The 14,215-nt window shown below is 39.7% G+C and overlaps 1 protein-coding gene and 1 pseudogene across 9 annotated transcripts in view; one reads left to right on the top strand and one right to left on the bottom strand.

Moving 5' to 3' along the window:
• SGCD (sarcoglycan delta) overlaps positions 1 to 14,215 on the top strand; it is a 1,401,159-nt gene that overhangs the window by 1,210,929 nt on the left and 176,015 nt on the right. The window lies entirely within an intron of this gene.
• The window catches only part of LOC105289936, a 7,895-nt pseudogene continuing 7,020 nt past the window's right edge, over positions 13,341 to 14,215 (bottom strand).

Raw genomic sequence — 14,215 nt, 5'->3', positions numbered from 1 at the left:
TTAACAAGCTGGTTACTTAGTCTAGGTGATGTCCCCTAGTCTAGGTGATGTTAGCGAGAATTTCAAAGAGAGGCAACAAGCAAGTTGCACCCTTACCCTTCCTTTCTCTAGTCAGGGAGAAATTCAAATACCATGCAGTAAAGACCTAGCTTGCTAGTAAAGACTTGCCTTCTAGCCCTCAATTTTATGAGTGATTTCCTGTGGGAACTTGGGCGATCATTTAACCTTTCTGGACATCAGTTTACCTCTCAATTAAATGAGAGTTATTTGAGAACTGCCAGACCGTGAAATTTGAAAATTGCTGTCAGAAAATCTGAAATGCGTAACTTTGCCAAATGTGAACACTGTTGTCAAACCCTGAGCCCCAGCAGCTAGCCCAGTGTTGTCCCTATGTCAGCACGTAGGAAAAACTGGGTTGAACTGTGTAAATTGCTGAGTAGGGACACACACGTGTCGCAGAGTGATGAACTGGAGAAGCACCAGGTCGTAAGAGCTGGTTTTGGTCAAGGTTACAAATTCCCCAGGACTTTAGTTTTCCAGGACACACACCTCAGGCTCAGAAGAACTCTTCCAGGCAGTATGATTCTTCTGGTTCCATTCCCAGTTGTTTATTTCCCTGCATGTCTGGAATGCCTGGATATGGGTGTTGGTCTCCCTCCAACCCACATTTCTCAGTCTGAGCCTTCCAAATAATCCAAAGTGAAGGCTCCAGAAGGTTCCAGAGCGAGGGGTAGGGTGTGGATGACCAGAGAGTCATTTTTTTCATTTCCTAAAAGTAGACTTTCCTGAATTATAACCACCTGCTACAGACTGGGGCTGCACAATAGTAACAGTCAGTTGTCTAGGGACTCGCAAGGCATCGTGGGAAAAAGGAAGTATGTTTGTCAGGGGTGAAGGTGGCTGGTTCTGCATTATTGGGCATCTCAGTTTCAGCCTCTCCACAAGGTCCTCGCATGCAGTGTGTTTGCCACTCCAGTGTCTTCAAAATGTTGAATTTGAAGTTTTAGGGGTAAAGGTGTGTACCCCCATCAGTCCTAGGCATCATCACTCACTACTGTTTGACCCAAGAAGACATTTGAGTTCTGTTTCCACCAAGTTTGAAATAACCACAGTGTTGGCATGTCGGCAGCAGCAAACAGACTAGCAAAACAAGAATGAAGGTCAGCATGGTTTTACTCTCGGCCGAGATGGTAAAGACAGATTTTTAAAAGGCCAAAGAAAAAGTAACTATGCTAGACAAGGACAGCGTTTTCCCCATAAGGATAGGAATTAAGATGTTTTATCAGCAGGTGATGATGATAATAATTGTTAGTAGTACTCTGAGTTATGAACTCCAGGTAATAATACTAGCAATAACCTAATAACTACTGTTGTCACTGGCCATGTTAACTTGCCTTTACTTTGTTTCTCTTAATCTTCATGCTCAGAGCTAGATATGAATAGCCTCACTTTTCAGGGGGAAAAAAAAAAAACATCTTAGCAAAGTGATTTGCCTAAGGTCACACAGCTGGTAAATGGAGGCATCTAAGCAGTCTTATGACTGAGTGACCCATTCAGATGCTGGCTCTGCCAACTGACTCTAAGTTTTTGTTCCTTTTATGATGTCAGTTTATTTGACTGTGAAATAAAGAGGTTGGACTAGATCGTTCTTCAAATCTCTCCTTGCTTTTTAATATCCCATTATCTTAGGCAGTATTTTTTTTTTTTTCTATTTAGGTGTGTATTCCAGTAAGTGAAATATTTAATGATATAATGAGACTGCTATGTGTCTTAAACTTAAGGCCAGGGGGCAGTAGATTATACCTCTCCACTCCCAAACTTTTATCAAAAATCATTTCTATTGCTACAATGAAAAAGAGAGAGAAGTGTATACTAAGAGCAATGGATCAGCGTGGAGTCAGGCTCCAGGTTTCTAGTCCCAGCTTGCTCACTGCAACCATGGCTGTGACCAAGACACTAAGCTTCTCTGAGGCCTCATTTTATCATCTAGCAAATGGGAATCACACATGCCCAGCTTGTCACAGAGGCTTTGGAGATGGAAGCTTGTGTGTGTGGATGGGGGAGTTCACGCTGGGTGATGGGGAAAGAGTGTCGAGGTCACAAAGTAAATGAAGTGAGGAAGGCGTCACAATGGGAAACCTGGCATCAGCTCCTGGTTCTGCAACTAATTAGCCAAAGTGTCACATGAGTGTTAGTTTTTTCATTTGAAAAATGGAAGCTTTAGTCTAGATCAGCATTTCTAAAACTGTCAAGGATGAATATCCTTCAGAAATGTCTAAGAAATATACATTTGGAAAACAGCATATTCTTAAATATTAATGTTAGCATATTCTGAGATGCTCTGCACTGAAGAAATGCACTTAATTTTGTTTAACTCATTTGCCAAATTAAGTGGACCATGGAATTCTTTTTTCTGGACTTCTGGTTAACATCCCATATACACAGCTGGGAAATTCAGGATTAGATGGTGTGGTTCTCCGAGAAGTTATAAAGAGAGATTAGAATCTATCTGTTATATCTCTGTTATATCTACAAGTGTTAGGGATCGTTTTTCTTCTCTTTTTTTTTTTTCATCTACCTCTCACATAAAATGAACTTTGCCTCCTCAGTTGGAGGGCCAGCAGGCATGTAAACGTGTGTTTGTGTTTTAGCAATTATTTTGAATACCATTGTGCCTACTACTATGGTCACATCTATGGAGAATGAAAGAACAATATAAAATATAGTTCTTTAACCTCTCTGGTGAACTTTACTGTCTATGAAGGAAGTCCTAATGCTGAAAGATTTGCAGATTATTTTATTTCATTGAGTTCTGTGGCACTAAATGCCATAGAAGGCAAAAAATAAAGATTATCATGGACTGAGGTGATTAGAGAAGGCTTTACAGAATAAATGAAATTTTGTCTAGACCTTGAAAATTTGTGAAATATGATGTCAGGTAGGAATGGAGCCAGGATTTGAAGGGCAGGAGAAGTATCTGGAGTTGTTACCATGAACCCTAGCAGCTGTCACAAGTCATAGAGCAATGAAATGACGGGAAAAGAGTGGAGAGCAACCTGGGAGGCGAGGTCAGCAGGAGGCCTGTGGTGTAATCCTGGGCAGGTGACTGGACATAGGAAGACATCGTCATGAAGGAAAAAGTAATTAGGTTTCAAACAGGAAAAATTGCATTTACTTCCCAACTCTTTTACTTAAAAAAGGTCCCTACATTTATAAAAAAAATTTTTATAATTGGTTTAATGATTTATTTAAAAGTATTTGTATTAGTTATTGGTAGCCTTTTGCTTCAGCTATCCATTTTCCTCCACAGCGGGAGTTGTAATGGCCAATATCTTGTGCATCCTTCCAGAGCAGTTTCTCAACCTTTCCTTTTTGGAATGGATTAGTCATTGTCGTGGGGGATTATCCTTTGCATTGCAGGATGCTCAGCAGCATTCTTAGCCTGCACCCACTAGATGCCAGTGGCACCCCCTTCTCATTTGTGACAACCAAAAATAACTCCTCACAATGCCAGATGTTTCCTGGGGGGTCCAAATCACCATAGTTGAGAACCATTGTTCCAGAGATATTTTATAAAGAGAAATCACTGTACTAAAAGGTGAAGGCAATGTTAATATGATTTTCGCATAAATAAAAGACTGACAGTTGGCTTCAAGGACTCAGACCTAAGTAAATAGAAGAAGATAATCTCTATCAGTCGATGCTTTGGGCTGCAAGTATCAAATATGCAGACTTAAACTGGCTCGAACCAGTAGGAAACTTATCAGCTCACTTCACCGATGGCCTTATAGTAAACCACACTCCAGGTCTGGTTGCTTCAGTGGCTCTCAGTGTCATCACGGACTCAGTTCTTTCTGGCTTTGGGCCTGTCATCCAGAGCATTGGGCTCGTTCCCTTCTGGGTTGTGAGGTGGCAAACAGCAGCAACTGTGTCTAATCGCTTTCTTATTTGTGTCCAGTGGTTGACAAATAGCCTGTCACACTGAAGATCATCAACGCTGCTTTATTGGGAACCACCAACAATCATGTATTACTGGCTCAAACTGACTTAGCGCCCTACCCTATACCCCAGTCCCTGAGCCTTTCACTGACATTATGGATAATATCAGCTTTGCAGAGTAGATGTTAGTTTCTTAACCACAATATCACCTACAAAATCTTTGAAAGGGAAAGAGATAATCAGACAAGTATGAATTATGGTGAGTTCAAGGTAGTACTTCATGCATTTTGAGCTAATCGCTGTTCAAATAGATTTAGTTTTGGGGTCAGCGAAAATACCAAATTAAATACAAATTGGTTTATGAAAACACCCAAATAAGGAATTTGCAGAGCAACTAAGAGAAGGAAAAGCATAGAGGACTGAAGACCATACATAACTTTGGGGGAAATTGAATATTGGTAATGAAGTCAGTGATTTCAGAGCTTTGGCCTTGTTTCTAAACTGAATTGGCTCAGCCACCTGCCAGACATGTGATCTCGGCCAAGTCACTTTGCCTCTGTTTTGCTTTTCTTATAAAATTTGGAAAGTAAGACCTTTATCATAATGCTGGTGGGAGGATTAAGTGAGGAAGTGCCCACAGAGCACTGAATCAAGTGATGAGTATCAGAGAACATTAATGAATGGTCACTGGTGGTACCAGGTGAGGGACTGTTACTGAGCTGGAAGGATTAAAAGGCGTATGCAGAGAGGAGTAAAGAGAGCCATTGGAAGGGTAGGTCAGGTGCCTGGGATCTCGCGGGAGGAGGTGGCTACTCCATCCATCTTGGAAGAACTTTAAATAATGTTCTAAAATACTCTGTCTTCAATATGCATCACAGCATTTTCAAATTTTGTTCAGCCCTGAGCACTTTAAGATCCTATCAATTTGTAAAATTTGCCAGCTCAGATAGGAAGTTATTTTGACCATTTCTCTCTTCACAATACCTCATTCTCTTCCTTATGTCAAAAGACAGAAATCAATTATTTAAACCTCAAAAAAAACAAAAAACAAACAAAAAAAACCACTAAATCTGGGAAATGTATTCATTGTTTTTAGGAATAGTTAATATTCCAAGAGCAATTAAATATGGTATTACTTTGCCCAAGGTGCAATATCATCTTTGATTACAGATCAGTACTAAAGGAACACATCCATGTTTTTTTTTTTCAGTAACACAAAATGTAGAGTACATCCATCACCAAAGCTGGATGCACTCAAATTATTAGCCTAGATGCAAACACGACGGTATTTTATATCTCCAGATTTTGTAAACCTATTAAAATATTCTGTTGAACATACTTGGCTACAAATATTCATCTATTATATCAAACATTCATTTGTCAAAGGCATGGACTTGTCTTGGTACCTCTACAGAGAGTCTTACGTGAGGTAGAGGATAGAGACCTAGAAGGACCTAGCATTTACTAGGCATGTACCAGTAAATGAGCTAGAAATAGGCTATGCTAGATAGAAATGTGAGTGTTATTTTGTCTACTCCACTTGGCCACCTCATTGTACTACGCCATGTTTACTGAGTCTGCTGTTAACGGGCCTTTCAGTTTTCCTTGGGCTACCTATCTTTCTGTACTTTGTCCAAATGCTGGATATTCATAAATAGCCTCTCAAACTCTTGCCTTTCAATGCCATTGCCTAAACATAGAGCTAATAGGCAGTCGAGCCAAAATTCATATATCTAATTCTATGATACCCAAACCTTTTCTGCTAAATAACTGAAGTTCAGAGGCAGACAGGAAGTAAGCACTGCCACCAAGAAATTTACTATCTCCTAGGCAAATGAAAACTGAACACACATAACCATTATCATCATCATAAGAACAGTAAGAGTACTGAACCCTTACTATAAACTAGGCACCATTCCAAGTGCTCTACGTACATTAATTCTTTATAGCCTCATAAAAACCCCCCATGAGGTTTATTATTAGGCCAATTTCACAGATAGGGGAAACTGAGGTGCAGAAAGCATGAGTGAAATCTGACACACAGACTCAGAAAGAGGTGAATCTGGGATTTATGACCACTGCTCCTTCTCATAACTATACTGCAAGGTTGCAATGGATCCTAAGTATAGATCAATTATATGTCTTATCTCAGTAAATGGGGAAGGTCTGCAGGGAAGAAGTAGAATTTGATCCTATCTTTAAGAAATGGGGAAGATTTGGTTGCAGAGAGCTGGGAAAATCTGCGTTCCAAGATAAGGGCTTTCCAGCTATAAGTAAAAAGGTAAGGGATACTGGTACCTACTGAGGTAATTGTTTCACATTCTGTCAATTCAATGATAAGCTATAGATAGGATGGCTTTACTCCCCCTTCCACCCCAAGCCTCACTGCCACCACTGATGCTGGTGCAGTGCGAGCCTGGGACACACTGGCAGCCCTGTGAGAGCTTACTTTATGTCCATTGGTTTATCCTCAGATTCCTCGGTCCACAGAGATACGTAACTAAGCATTGCTGCTCCAGGGGTCAGTGAAGGGAGCTTTATGACTCACTTTCTTTCGCTTGTGCAGATAAGGAGCTTCATTTGTGGAGGAGTCGTTTGAAATAAAACATTATCAGATTCTCTCTTCCTGAGCTCCCTGTCTTGGCTCACAGAGGCCTCTGAGTTAAAGCTCAGACCAGGACCTGCTGGAGAACCTGTCCTCCGTGGACTAAAGAAGGCCCTTTCTTAGCAAATAGAAATTGAAGGACTGAGGCACAGTGCTTTTGAAGTGTGGCATTGGAGGATTCAGGAATTAGCATGATGCACAAAGATAGCATTTCACTTCTCACTGTTTTTCTGCCCTTGAGGATCATCTTCTTTTAAGGAAATAGTTATGAGATAAAGAGGCATTTTTCAAGAGAGGCATCTCACTTAGTACACACGTTCCTTCATGAGGTGACCAGCTTGCCCTTCCGGTATTCCTGCTTAGACTCAGCTGTCACACTTATGCCTCATACCTAAACCTGATCCTGTACCCAGATCTTTTCTAACCTGTCCCCACACTCATGTCAAACGTCCTCAACCCTAGCCCCGCCAGTAACATCCCCCACCTCAGTTTTTAGCCAAAAATATACCTATCTCATCTCCTCTTTTCATCCAAATATCTACTAAATTCTCACAATTTTAGACCATCCTTCCAATGAAGAATCTGTCATTCCTAACACTTACACTTTGTGTTTTATTTCTTAGCACTTAACACTACTAGACATATTATTTGTTTTCTGTCTACCTCACCACCTTTCTAGACGTATACATACGCACATGTGCGCACACGTGCGTGCGTACACCTTAGACCTCTGGTCTTCTAGACTATCACTCTCAAAATGGCACAGTCAAGTTTTTCCATTTTTTTCAGATCTTCAGTTTCTTTTAACAGTGTTCGTAGATTTCAGTATATGTGTCTTGCATTTCTTTGGGTACATTTATTCCTAAGCGATTTTTTTTTTGATCTATTGTCAGTGGAATTGTTTTCCACAATCTTTTAAGTTTTACGTATTTCTCCTTTTGAAGATTCATCCTTTCTGCCTGAAAATTACCATTTCTTAAGTCAGTCATCACATTGCACATGTTTGTTTAATGCCTGAATAGTGATTTTGAATGCCTGATATCCTGACATAAATGATGAGATTAAAAACAAAACAAAACAAAACAAAACAAGCTAGCGAGGGACTCAGGCTCCATAAACCCATTTTCTTCCTTCTAAATAAACTAAGCCCAGGCACTCTCACTGTGTTCCCTAATAAAGTAGAGAACACCTTAAGAAGATTAAATGACTCATGGTTATTCGTCACCTAAAAGCTTCCATGTCATTTTTTTCACTGCCTCTCTTTTGAAAGGTCCTTCTTCAGAATTTACTTTGTCTTGTGATCTTCTAATCACACTATCCTTACATGTGTCCAGAGTTTTATTTCCTTCCCTGTATCCCTCTACGTACTATCAATATCTAATGTTAACACACAGGGCAGGAAATCATCCATGGTTAGCAATGACTTACAGTGAATTCTAGCCAATGCTAACGTCTTCATGGGTTATAACTTTATTTAGTTAATTTTGTACATTCCTATATCTCCTCTCTTTTGCTGGAATTTGTGCTAAATAAATATTTGTTAAATAAACAATACAAGAATCATCTCTTTAGACCCAGGCTAGTTTAAAGTAGGGTTAAGAACTAATGTAAAGTCAAATTATGTACATTTTACTCTTGTCTTGGCTGAAAAACATATTAGACTTTTCTTAAACGTTTTCTTTTTTGATGGACAACTATACAAATCAGGATATAATGTGAGAATTTTCGCAGACTTAGAGGAAATGTACATTTTTCTATAACTATGGTTGTAGATTATTTACCAGAGGGTCAAATTTAGAAATGCAGATTCATGTGATTTATAACATAGCAATCGCATTGTGAGTGATAATGTGGTCTTGTGTCTACTCTGAATCATTAATGCTTTTCCCAGTTTTAATGATTTTCTGGCTGTGAAGAATGAGTGCCTTTGATTATTCTTTTTTTACTAGTGATTACTCTTTATTTAAGAAAATCAACCATAGCTCTGAATATCCCATCTGTAGAATATTTCTACCTTTTAAATATTTTCCCAGGAAGCTCTCAGTTGGTTGATCGTTTTCAGCCTGCAACTGGCATAGTTATATCTGCAGCTGAGGAGGATGTTGAAGACTCCATAGCAACACCATCTGTTGTTCGCAGAGTGTTTTCTCTCAGATAAAGATGGGAGGTATTAGTCATAGTCAGGAAAGTTGCTTCCTGGGATCAGAAACTGATTCGATTTATCAGGATTTCTGCACCTATATGTACTGCTAGTTATGTGGGTACTCATGAATACACAGCTATTGTAGATTCAAGTTTTTCATAGCAGAGCAGGAGTCAGCAAATATAGACCCTGGGCCAAATCCAGCCTGTGGGCCTGTTTTTATAAATATAGTTTTATTGGAACACAGCCATGCCCATTCATTTATGTATTATCTATGACTGCTTTCAGGACATAACAGGATTGAATAGTTATGACAGACTATATGGCCCGTAGAGCTTAAAATATTTATTATGTGACCCTTTACAAAGTTTTCCTATCCTTGCACTGGAAGATTACTAGAAAATTACTAGTCATACTGTCACTAGGCCTGTATGACTTTCAGGTGCGATTCATGTTCATTTTAGATTTGAAACAAAACACTAACAATGAAGTATCACTACCCCGAGGAAGCCTTCCATGATACTCCCCCCGTGCTTCCCATCAGGCTGAATATAATGCTCTTTTCCTGTCCTCCTCTAAGATTGTGGAAAGGTTCCATTTACTACATATATCTTATTGTCTATAAGAACTTACTATGTAAAATAAATTGTGTCTATTTCTTCTAACCCTGTGAAAATTCTCACATCATGCCCCAGTTTAGATAGTTGCTCATCTGAAAAAGGAAACATTATGATTCTCGGAGAAGGGCTCTGCCTTGTTTATATTCCTAGTGGCTAATATTAGTACCCAGGGCAAATAATGCACTCAAAAATGTTGAATGAGTTATTAATAAAGAAAAAAGAAAATATTACTTGATTCATTTTCAAAAGCAGTGTCAGACAGTGGTCTCCGGATGTGAAATTCCATTTCCATCACTTATGAGCTCCAAGTCTTCAGCTGAGTTACTTACTCTCTCCAGTGTCAGCTTTCTCACCTGTGAGATAAGTCAGCAGTGTTCTCTCCTTCCTACATCCTTGTAGAGGACAGGATTTGATCATTCATGTGAAGTGTTAACACGGCACCTGACACATAACTAAGTATTCAACACATGGTGGCCATCACTGGTGAGTCTCATTATCATTTTAATCAAAAGTCAACTCCCCATCATGTCACTGTAAATTTTGTCACACTTCTGAGTTATTATTACTTGCAAGCATGCATGAAGATATCCTTCATACAAACAAGCAATGTTTGTTGACTTCTATTCTGTGTCAGACACTGCACCAAATCACTGGGGGTGGAAAGATGGATCAGGTGTTGTTATGATCCTTAAGTACTTACTTCATTATCTAGTACACTGAGCCTGAGTGAGCCACCCAGGGAAGGATGTGTGTATAGTTCAGTCACGAAGGCGGGTGGGGGGGGGGGGGGGGCGGAATCAGAGATTGATAATCACTGGGGATTATTGCCCTTTATGTTATATTTTTATGATGAGAGAACAAAACCCTAAGCAAATGAAATGATGCTGTGTCTAATGAATTTCAAATGTGAGCCAAGGAGTCCAGTGCATGAGCAGAAAAACCTCTGGATCCTCACTGTGGCTGGAAACACCGTTTCTGTCTGCACTTGCAAATGGTCCAAGTTTAACAACAACAGCAGCAACAACAAAAGCCACTCAGGTTTTCTGACCAGAGATAAAGCTCCGTACTCACTGGTCTTCAATTGAGGGACAGGACTAAGGGTGTTCTGGAAGGCAAAAGTAGGCATGTGGTGGATGGATTGCCAATGCCATCTGTTGTGCAAGGGATAGGGTTGAGAGCTTCTGTTCTGGAATCTGATAGACATGGGTTGAACCCCACTCTGCTGTTTACTAGCTGGATGACCTTGGGCAGCCCCCTCCCCTCTCTGTTTTAGTTTTACTATCTATAAAATGTGAATATCATATCAATTTCCTCAGGTGGTTGTGGATTAAATGAGATAACAAAGTGTTTAATAGTGCGTGATGTATAGTATGAGCTCCGTAAACATTGGCTTTGAAATGGGGATGGGAGGAAAGAGTAATTAGCCAGAGTAGGAGCATGTGAAGTGGGGCCTTTTTCCAGTGGAAAGAAGATGAGGGTTGGTCTCAGTTTTACCCTCCAGCCTTAGGAGCACTGGTCCCTTTTCAAAAACACCCCTGAACTTCTCAAACCAGGAGGTTTTCCATCATGAATCCAGAGCACTGTCACCCCCTCTCCCTGGGCACAGTGTCTGCGTGGCTTCTTCAGGCAGCACGATGAGAGAATGTTATCTGCAGCAAGACAGCGGTATTTGTACGACTAAGCTTGCAAAGTGGAACTTGGGTTTAGTACATGTTGGATCTTTCAAAACAAAACAAAAAATATGTGCTGTCTAGATAGACATTGAGGCTACTTCTGCATAAAAATCTGTAGTGGCCCAGATATTTCCACAAGAGACAGAATAGAACAATAATTAAAACTATAGACTCAAGAATATGAAGTTTCAAATTTGCCACTTTCTAGCTGTGATACCTCGAGCAAGTTAACCTCTGCTCAGTTTCCTCATCTGTAAATTGGGAATAATGATGCCTACTTCCCCTGGGTACTGTGAGAATTAAAGGGCTTTGCCGAGTTATCAGTAACAGAGGTTGTTAGGCAAGATACTGAGTTCCTGAACCCCCGTAGGAGACTTGCACACTCTCTAACCTTGAGTCTGTAAGAGACCTCTGCCTGTTTAAGGAAGCTGACCTCACACACATCTCAAGAGGATTTTAGCTCTAGATTCTGAAGGTAATGAGAACACTGCATTATTATAAAGCAGTGTCAGCTTCTATCTAATGATATTCATCAACCTTAGGGAGTAAAAATTATGGATCTCTTTATATTTTTCCCTCCAACAGGAGAGTAAAAAAATCAACATCAGAGTCTTTAGTGGTAATAGGGGTCAGAGGTTAGATATATAAATATGTATTGCCATGACGATGGAGTTAGGATTCTGCGATGAGCTTGTTTTATTTATGCCTAGTTACTTCTATTTTCTTTCATCACCTTTGTTTTTTTCTGAGATTACAAAACAATTAAAGAATTTGGCAAGGAAATGGAGCCAGATGTAACAGTTTCCTTTTGCATCTCTTAATAGAAGCAAATGTGCTGTCATATAATTTTTCCCTCCCCCACAACTGCACCCTCCCCCAAATCCTCACCTGCAGAGCAGTAGTAAAACCCCTTGGAAGGAAAAACCCTGTTCTCAATTGAATGCAAATTTAAAGACTGTTGTATCAGCCAGTTCAAGAGGGAAATCTGGAAAGAAGCCCTCTGGTTTCTCAAAGTTACATGGATGACACCCAGAAACCCTGCTAAGTGCTGACATGAGTTTCCATATGGTAGCAGCATTAATGCAAATGTGGGCTGTATTTACGCCATGATAAAAGAGGCTCATGGAATGCATAAACTGAAAGACTCTACAGCAGAAAACAAGTTTAAAATTCAGAGACGGATATCATTTACAATTATTACTACTGTATAATTGTTAGAGTTTAGGATAATACATTGTATTCCCCACCCCACCCCCATCCTATATGTTTCAGGCAAATGAAATTAACTGAAGATAATTTTAAGAAGTAACAATATAGTGTAGTAAACTAATTATGAATACTGGCTTTGGAGTTAGATAAACACCTGACCAATTCACATCTGTGTTCTGCCTGTGGTTCTCTGGGTGAACTTAGATTAGTCAGTTTACATCCTTGATCCTTAGTTTTCTTACCTGAAAAGCAGATGAGGGATAATGTTTATAATTAATGAGACTTATTAGCTTGAAATGGTCCAATGCACTTAAAGTTCTTACTCTGGCACATTGTGTGTGTGTGTGTGTGTGTGTGTACATACACTCAATAATAATAGCTGCCATCACAATTATTTATTAGCCATCGAGTTTCAGTTACAATCTAATTAATTAGAATTTACCCCCCTCGGGGCAGAAAGAAATACACAGGGAAGTCTAGTCTTAATGAAGGATAAGACTGAATTAAGGAAATGTGGAAGGACGTTCCATTCTGTAACGCCCACGTGCATTCAGAGCACAAAGTCTTTCTGTCGACAAGATTTGATAATTCTTCTACATTATGGTTCTGTGTGGAAGTATTTGCCAACTCTGGCTCTCAGTTTTCCCCTCTGCGAATTAAGAAGTCAGAGTAGATGGCCACTGAGGACTCCGTCAGGTCTGGCTTTTGGAGATTCTCCCAGGATTGTTTCTGGTTCTTTTTGAAGCCATTGCTAAGAAATATTCATCCTTGCCTTAATACATATAAAAATAAAGGATTGTTCTTCATTTTAAAAGGAATTAACTAGCCCAGTAGCAAGAGACTGGCTGGTATTTATCCAGCCCTATGGTAATCCAAGTTGGAAACCAATGAAATTCATGGGAAGGTCTTTCTGACTATTGAGGCTTGGATAACTGTTTGCTTGTTGTTGTTTGTTGTTGTTGTTATAGTACAACTTATATATTTCAAATAGACAAAAATATAATTACAGTATATTAAGATAAATGGCCTTTGGATGGGGGCTTCCTTTCCAGTACTTGGAGGTCTACAGCACGTTTATCTAGAAAATTGCGGAAAACGAAGACTGTTTAAATCGGATGGCAGAGGAGGAGGGCCTGTGGTTTTCTTCTTGGTTAATTGTGGTAACACTGCCCTTCAGGTGACTGAGAGAGTTTCCTGTTTTCTTTAGACCTCATCAGTTCCTGAAGCTCTTGCACGACTTTGACGCAATATGAATTCTGCCGTTTTGCTAGCACTGATAGGGCTCCTGGGTCTACCATGCCGTTAGAACTATTAACTCCATTTATACTGATTTTTGTTACAAATCTTACAAATTTCTGGGTATTTAGGTCCACGTTCTATTTTAACTGTGTATTTTAACTGTGTATTCGGTTTTCATAATTATTCTTGGAGGCTCGATTATCATCTCTGTCCATCTTGTAAGGGTCATGTCTTTGTCACCTTCTAGACCTCAGCTAACTGTGCCGTCTTCTACTCCTTTCTGGACTTCTTCAAGTTTTTCCAACAGTTGGAAATTGTGAAGGACTTTTACTCCTGAGCCCATGGTGGTTGCCAGTTTGCGTGGCTCTTGGATAACTTACTCTTGATGACTTAGAAACATAGAACTGTTCCTGTTAGGATTGGGGTCAATGCCATCTGCTTCTCTGGAAGTAAAAATAATCAATCTAATGGTATTGAATACACTTCAGTGGTTTTCCAGTATCTGAGCTGGTTCCTCAGGTCACTCCTTACGGCAGGGGTGTAATCTGCAAATGGACCAATTTTTTTACATATCGCCTACTTTTTTCCATTGTCATATTAAGATGTGGTCTTATGGAAAGAATGCTACATTTAAGGTCAAGAACTTAAGTCTAAACCCCAGCTCCCAAGTCCACGGTCTTAGATAAGTTACTTCACTTCTTTCATTAAATTTCAACTGCTTTCTCTTTAAAATAGGGGTAGTATTACTCATATGAAAGGATCGGCATGAAGAGTAAATAGAATAACT

This window comes from Pteropus vampyrus, unplaced genomic scaffold (assembly GCF_000151845.1).
Source record: "Pteropus vampyrus isolate Shadow unplaced genomic scaffold, Pvam_2.0 Scaffold30, whole genome shotgun sequence".
In the NCBI taxonomy this organism is placed as follows: Eukaryota; Metazoa; Chordata; class Mammalia; order Chiroptera; family Pteropodidae; genus Pteropus; species Pteropus vampyrus.
The sequence above is the reverse complement of the archived record's forward strand: the minus strand, read 5'-3'. Positions and strand labels throughout refer to the sequence as shown.